The following is a 7,743-nucleotide window of genomic DNA, read 5'->3' as shown; positions in this document are numbered from 1 at the left end:
GGATGTTCTGTGTTCCCTCCCGCTTCCTGGGAGGTAGGTCTATCGCGCCGACAACGACTATTGACCAAACCCACGAAAAGATGTATGAAAAGTTAAATATATTGATTCCAATAATTTTGTATCATTAATTATATAGCTATATTACTTTGATTTTACAAACAAGTTTATTTATCTCCATGCCAATTTACAGATAATTCACTCATTAGAGGCTACTTATAGTGTTCTCGATGCAACAAAGCATCGCCAGCCTTAAATGTTCTTAGTATACAAGGTAAACCTACGAACTAGTAATAGTAAGCAAGTTTCTATTCTATTATGTGCTCTTTCCTATTTGCAGTCTATTGCTCTTGTCTAAACCCCTTGAAAGATAGTTGCTTAAACTGGCAGCTTGTCACCCTGTCAGTTAGGCCTATTTATCATAAGGGATACGTAATATATTAATCATGTTGCAAATGCTCTACTACAACACATCCTGAATACTAGGAACTCCTAGAAAAAATTCCTAAAACCAATTTCTAAAAACAGTTTCCCTAGGACACCAAAAGCTTTTGCTATTGGCCGGGTTTCCTGCCTCAGCATCTGTTGCATGATTGGAGGAAGGCGACCCTTTAAAAACCTCTCTTCATAACAGGAAACCGCTCTCCCTTTTTCCTGCACAACAGGCAACACTTCCTTAGCAACAGATGGACAAGGATGGCAAGATTAACCCCTTAGGTAGGCTAATCTGAGCTGATTGACTGGTGCTGTGCAGTGCCTGAAGGCTTGAGGAGAGACTAACTTTGAGAAACCTCCAACTGGGACTCATACTGGGGCTGTTCAAGGACATCAAAACCTTCTGAAACACAGAAGGAGGCAGAAATAGATAGTCACCTGGGGCCACTTTTTTGACAATCTCACAATGCAGGTGAAACACCCACGCATTGGCGGGAAGATCTCCCCTCTATTCTTTTCCTCTCCTGACTTGAAGGTCAGATGATGCAGCAGACCTTTGGGAGTTTTCAACAGAGCAGAACTGAGAAGAGAAAAGGGATGGGGGGCTGGGAGTACAATCAAATAATAATCTTTTGTTGAAACGCTGCAGGGCTTTGGTCCACGCTATTCACATGGCTTGTTGCTGAAAAGAATATTTGCTCTAGGTTTATCTTTGCAGATGCAGTGTACGAAGCTGGTCCACAAGATTGTGGTAAGAGGATGTGTTTAGTACGATGCAGTACCAACATTGCTTTGCTTAAGATTGTTTATGTTCCTATAGCCTGTTTTGAGTTTTATGTGTGTCAGTAGCACAGATTGTAATGCTCTGCAGTAGAGGTTTTCCCTTTGTTTTGGAATTGAATCCTCTGGAAAGAACCTCTAAAGATAGCCCACACCTGCCCTTCTGGCACTGCCAGTTGTATTACTTTGATAAAGTGCTGTGGTGCATTTGACCTTTTTGAATTGTTTTGTACAAATCTTTTTTAATGATTGGTGGTGCAGCATAACAGTCTGTCAGTTGTATTGTTTCATTTGGACAGAAAAAAAGGTTTTAGTAGTAAATGTCCCTCCAATTGTGTCACAGTACAAACATGTTTTGGGCTGAGGGCACAGGTTTCCTGGATTATTCCTGAGCTGTCTGCTGTGTCACTCCATCTGGAACACAACATCACTGCAGGAGAGAGAAGGACTGGAGACACCAGGAAAAACATGTCAGAGGAGCAGAGAACAAACCGATCCGATCCCCCACCACCCCATTGGCTCCCCCACGGCCCCAAACAGGAAGCTGTTTGGGGAAAAGGGTCAGCAACTTGTTCCCAGACCCCAGACATTTATGGATGTTTCGTAACACCTGCTTTGCCCAACAGTGGACATAGATATGTTGAATGTTTTTGTCACCAGAAAGCTATGAGATGTTGTAATGCAATCATTTACTGGAATTCCTTGTTTTGCTTGAAATTCCACTCATGTTCTGTATTAAAGTGCATTGGTTGGACGCTAGTTAAATAGTCTTGTTCGGGTTTTCTTTAAAATAGCAAGTGGATTGGTGTGTGTGTGTGTGTCTGATGTAATCATGTAGAAATTCTAGGTTGGGGAGTTTGGCTAGGACACCATTGTAATTATTAGGTGGTAAAGTGTTAGACTGCACACAAGCACTGAACGATTTGACTATTGATCTTTGATTGATCACATAGCAGAATTCAAAACAAAGCCTTTAGAGACCTGCTTATTTGACATAAGCTTCACGGTCTGGCTATGTAGGAAACAAATACTACTCATTAAACAAAGAATTGTATAGTTGGTCAGGAAAAGTAGGAGATAGGGTAGGTGTGTGATTTAAGCCAGGTTAAGGTGTTATCCTCATTGGACCTGTGACCACATGAGGCCACAGACACAAAACATGCGTGTGAAACTCAGGTACCTTTCTCTCTGTGCCAGAGTAGAAGCCTGGTGTCAGCAGGTTGTGCTATCCTTTACCAACAGTATTAAGACAGGCATAGTCCCTGTGTTTCCCCCAGTACCACAGCCTAGAGCAGAGTACTGCAGTAAAAGTGGACCTGGGAAGTCAGCACTTCATCAAAAAAATAGCAAATAAAGACTCAATTCCCTGCAGGCCCGAGGACCTCTACAGCCAATCAATACAGACGACCGTTATTTCCCCCCCTCCCCCCTCTCCAACAAGACTGTTTTGTGTACTACTAAGGTGTTTACCATCCTCATGTTTCTTTGTAGTCATCCTCATACTGTGGACTTTCTATTATCATGTACAGTTTATTCAAGACTCCCTTTTACTTTTTTTGTAACTAATGCAAAGGGGCTCCAGAGGTTGATGTATGAGTGTCTGACTGAATGTTGTATTATGTTATAATCTACAGAATATAATTCTGTTTACAAGATATGAAACAGTATAAACTAACATAAAGATTAAGTGCCTGCTGGTTTTCCCTTAGCTGGGATATAGATGTAATTTATTTCAGCACAATACATGTTCCATCCTTGGTAATTAGCTGAACGCCCAGAGCCTCCTAGGTCAGGTTTCTGATAACACAGACTTTGTTATTCTCTTTTCTCTATTCATAGAAAGACAATCCTCAAAGCTGTACTGTAAAAACAGCGATTTATAGGATCAAAATAAAACATTCAAGGAGCATCGTAAAAGGAGGTTGTGCATGGCCTTTAAAATAAAGCACAATGGTGCAGTCAAAACATTAACCGCTGGCCTTTAGCTCAATAGATTTATGGACACTGTAAAGGTCTATCCTTCTGAGAGAGTGTTTGGTTTGTGTAGTCTTTCTCATTCAGTCTTACAGCGTTATTACTATTATTATTTATCTTCATTCTTGGCTGCATGTTTTTGTTTGTGTTTGTATTTGTATAAGGATTGAGCAATCATGTCCATTTTCTGTCCTCAATATAAAACCGATTCCGCCGCTGAGGGTAAATGTGTGTTTGTGACTTTATGTGTGTATTTGGTATGTGTGTGTGTGTGTGTGTGTGTGTGTTGTGTACCCCCACTATATAGAGTGTGTATGGGACCAGGGGCCGGCTCTCATTCTGTACAGTTCCATAACAACAAGATGATGAAAACCCCCTGTGTTTACTCTTCCTGTCACTGTTTTCACATCTTTCAGCTTCCAGAGACTGGGAGGATGCAGATACCACTGCAAGTGAATACATATCATTGACAATACTTTATTTTGGCATTATTCCCAACTACTATGAAATGCTCATGTAACTTCCTTGTTCCTGGTTTGTAAATGCATGCCAAGAAAACACAAACATGAGTATGGCAGTGCGACTCAAAGTTCTTTGTAACAACATGTGCTTCCGGCCTGTGTACTGTAGAGTGGAGCACATCACAATCATATCTTTACTCCCAAACAAAACATGTCTTGCATGTGCGTGTAGAATGAGCCAGTGAAACACTACCGCAGAGCCCTCTCACTGCTCTCATGTCGAACACATGGCACAAGCAATAACTCATGAATCTGAATGAAACAAAAGTCCGATATTTCAACAAACACCAAGACTAATAGAGCAATGGAGAAACAAGAACAGACATCCACATACAGTATGCTGCAAGAAAGAAAACATATTTGGGGGGTTTCCACATTGCATTGACAATGCATCTTTCATCATGCTGCCTGCCTGCTGATATGACTGAGAGCAGTGACGTCTGCTCGGGCTCCCAGAGTGGCCGGCATGAGCCAGTTCGCTGGTGAGGAAAACACAAAACACAGATGGTTGTTGTTTTTGGTTCTTCCGTCAGACCTGCGTGACCTTTACACAAAGATAACAGGGCGAGCTCTTATCCCCAGCCCCCCTCCCAAAACAAGGCGTCTTGGCAGCTCAGACAGAGAACTTCCTCCGTGCTCAGGGCTGTCTGATTGGACAATATCAATGGGTGACGGCACCTTTTTTTGGCCCAAGGAAAAAAAACGTGTTTTTTTTTATTTATTACGATTTTTTTATTTTATCAAAGCAAGGCACTGACTTACAGGAAATTTTAGATCTAAGTCAAAATAACTTTGGAGACTTTTTGTGCACAATATAACACGAGACCCTTTGCTCACAAGCCCCGCACTTAGAGTATGTACAGTAGCATCCAGTCCATGTCATTTTAACTCAACACGTTTGTGTGTCCCACATCAAAGCATGCTTAGTTCTCTGCACGTCTCCATCTCCTCGTCAAGACACAACATCCCACTCCTCACAGTCCCCTGAGGACACAAGGTGACCCTCGTGCCACATGGCTCCTCTGAGACTCTTAGGCATTCCTGTCTAAATGACATAGCGTGTTTCATGTCAACATGCTAACACACAGACACTCACGCGTACACACACAGAGACACACACACACATTTACCCAGTGGGGAATAGTGCAGTTGTCCTGCCTCTGGTCAGGATTTTGCTGAGGTTGTTTGAGCTGAAGCTCTCTGGTCTTCACGTGCTCCAGAGCCCCAGGGAGGAAGGGGGATGCTTGGTGCTCATGCTCTAAGCGTGTTCTCACCAGATCAGCACAAATGGTACACTCAATTTTCCTTTATGGTGATAGCGAAATCATCATGCATTGTATGCTCATGTGTGGTATGTGTTTATGTGTGTGTGTGTCTAGGTTGTGACATGGACTACTGAACATCAGCAGGGTTTGAGGCTGGAGGAAAAACGTTTAAACATCCCTCCTGGTCATTTTATTCACAGATCACACGATTTTGACAAAAGGCTCACACCATTATGGTTGGTAATACAATGCTCCAATGGCACAAACAATGCAAAGGTCTAAGAATGAAGCAGATATACTAAAATGTCATAAAATTTACAGATTAACTTTGTACTGGAGGCACAGATTAGCATTTTACATAATGTGAAGCTTGTCTTTTAAAGTGACAGTACCGTATGTCTGTTTGTCTTTTTCTTCTGCGAGTTGCCACAAAATGGACACGTTATGTTAATACTGTAAGGTCAGTTTGTTATTGCATTGTAGTTTTATTAAGACTGACTGCCATTTCACGAGACTGAAGCATCTGTGATGATACTTATGTTTCCTGACAGAGTACTTTATTCTTCAGCTCAGACAAATATGTAATTTAAATACATCTCATATCTATGCCATATTTGATTAACTCAGTTTGAACCGGTCTCCCTTTTATCACCACATCTATTACTCAATAACAGTCAGGCTAATCTCAATAGAGCTCAGTGATCTGAGTGAAACAGGCAGTGCTGGACGAGTGACGAATGTGAGATGAATACAGGATGTGAGGCCAGAGGAGCCAGCCTGAAAGCACGGGGATGAAACAGTGGTGTCTGCTGCTGTGGCTCAGAACCCCCCTGGGCCTTACCTTCATGTGCCACTTAACCTCATTACCGAAGGCAATGAAGAGGCACTGAAAATCTTACTTGTGCACACACGGACACACACATGCACACACACTGACACACACATGCACATACACAGTAGCTGCACTATACAAACACAAGGTATGCACATTTCATCTTTTCTGAGACCCGTTCAATAGATTTCTCCTTTATTGCCTACTTATGGGGATATTCCTTGGTTAGTAGGGGTTTAAATCTCTTCGTTATTGCACTGCCATGGCGCCACAATGGTGGCTACATGAACTGTGAAATTACACAGTGTTGCCCTGGTCCTACTTGAGACTCTGTGTGGGCTGCAGCCACAGGGACCACAGGGTCAAAGAGGGGTTACGGGAGGGTGGAAAACCCACGGGTCAAGGGTGAGGAGGGGTTTTTGTTATTTCAAACAATAAAGATTCCAATTACAAAATCCTCTACCACGCCAAGATTGTGACAATCAGTAGGCCGATTGTATTTTGACCCCCGGGTTTCCATGGCAACAACATCTGTTCCAAGGCAGGTGACCTATGTGATGGACAGATGCTGGTGGGGAGGTTCAGAGGACACATATCACCTTCAGAGACACACATTATATGCCATTGATGAACTCAGGGTTGCACTTTGACGAGCCTGTTCCTCCTCTCTTCTGTTTCTTACAGTAAATGAGTATTCATTTGCTACGATTGGGAGTCAGATGGCTGAGCGGTGAGGGAGTCGGGCTAGTAATCAGAAGGTTTGCGGATCGATTCCCCGCTGTGCAAAATGACGTTGTGTCCTTGAGCAAGGCACTTCACCCTACTTGCCTCGGGGGGAATGTCTCTGTGCTTACTGTAAGTCGCTCTGGATAAATGACTAAATGTAAATGTAAGTTCATCTCTAGATGGACGTTTAAAAAATATGTGAAACTGCAAACAGTACATGGAAAACTGACATTGATTAAGAGGGAGTGTTCTCCGCAGGAGGGATGCATTCATCAGAGGTTTTCATGGAGTTCCATTATCAGTTTGTGCTAAGCAAAGATGGATGGCCAGGCCATAACATCCAGAACACCTGCCTCAGGACAAACCTGCTTTTGAATGCTGCTTATTCTTCTGTATAAACCTCTGGTCTACCAGTTAACATCCCATTCAAAATGTCCTCCTTTTTCTGCCGATGGGGGGAATGGTATTTGCCCATGCATAACTGCACTTTTCATTACTCTGTTCAGGTGAGGTGAGGAGGTGAGGAACGACTGAGGCAGCTAAACAGAGCTCCTCAGCTCTGATGTACATCTCATGTAAAATAGGAGGTCATGTCTGGAGTGGCTTCTTATCAAACTGTGTGTCTTCCTGGAAGACTGTCAGCGCTGACAGACGGGGAGATGAGGCCTTGGTGGGCACTGAGATGGAACAAAAGATGTCTCAGTCAGATAGTAGCAGGCTAATGAAGTTCTCTGTGTGCTACGCTGCTGTGCGCACAGCAGTGTCTGTCACCACAAAGCTCTGAAATGTCTTTCAGCATTAAAAAAACAAAGATCTCTCACGACATTAAGAAGACATGACGAGGCCGGTACAAAACATGTTCAATGACAGTGATCAAATATGAATAAGAAAAAGCTGTAATGTTTTGTCATTGCTCCCCTGGTTCTTTTCGGTGACGTTTTGTCCGATGATGTCCTGCCTCATCTCTTATGTGCATCCATTAAGCCAGGAATGATGAGAGAAAGCCATCACAAGGGCAGCCACAGCAGGGTCTAAAGCTGATTAGAATACTGCCAGCCAGCACACAGACCATACCCCTTAAGCACACTGATATATTCAATAGAAAATACTCCCCAGGCAACTAATCAATATATATGAACAGATATAATATCATATAATTTATCTTGAGGGAGAGAATGTCTATTGATTAGAATTTGCATCAAAGATATTCAAT

This window comes from Hypomesus nipponensis, chromosome 9 (genome assembly GCF_054491055.1).
Source record: "Hypomesus nipponensis isolate SF chromosome 9, ASM5449105v1, whole genome shotgun sequence".
NCBI classification, from domain to species: Eukaryota; Metazoa; Chordata; class Actinopteri; order Osmeriformes; family Osmeridae; genus Hypomesus; species Hypomesus nipponensis.
The sequence above is the reverse complement of the archived record's forward strand: the minus strand, read 5'-3'. Positions refer to the sequence as shown.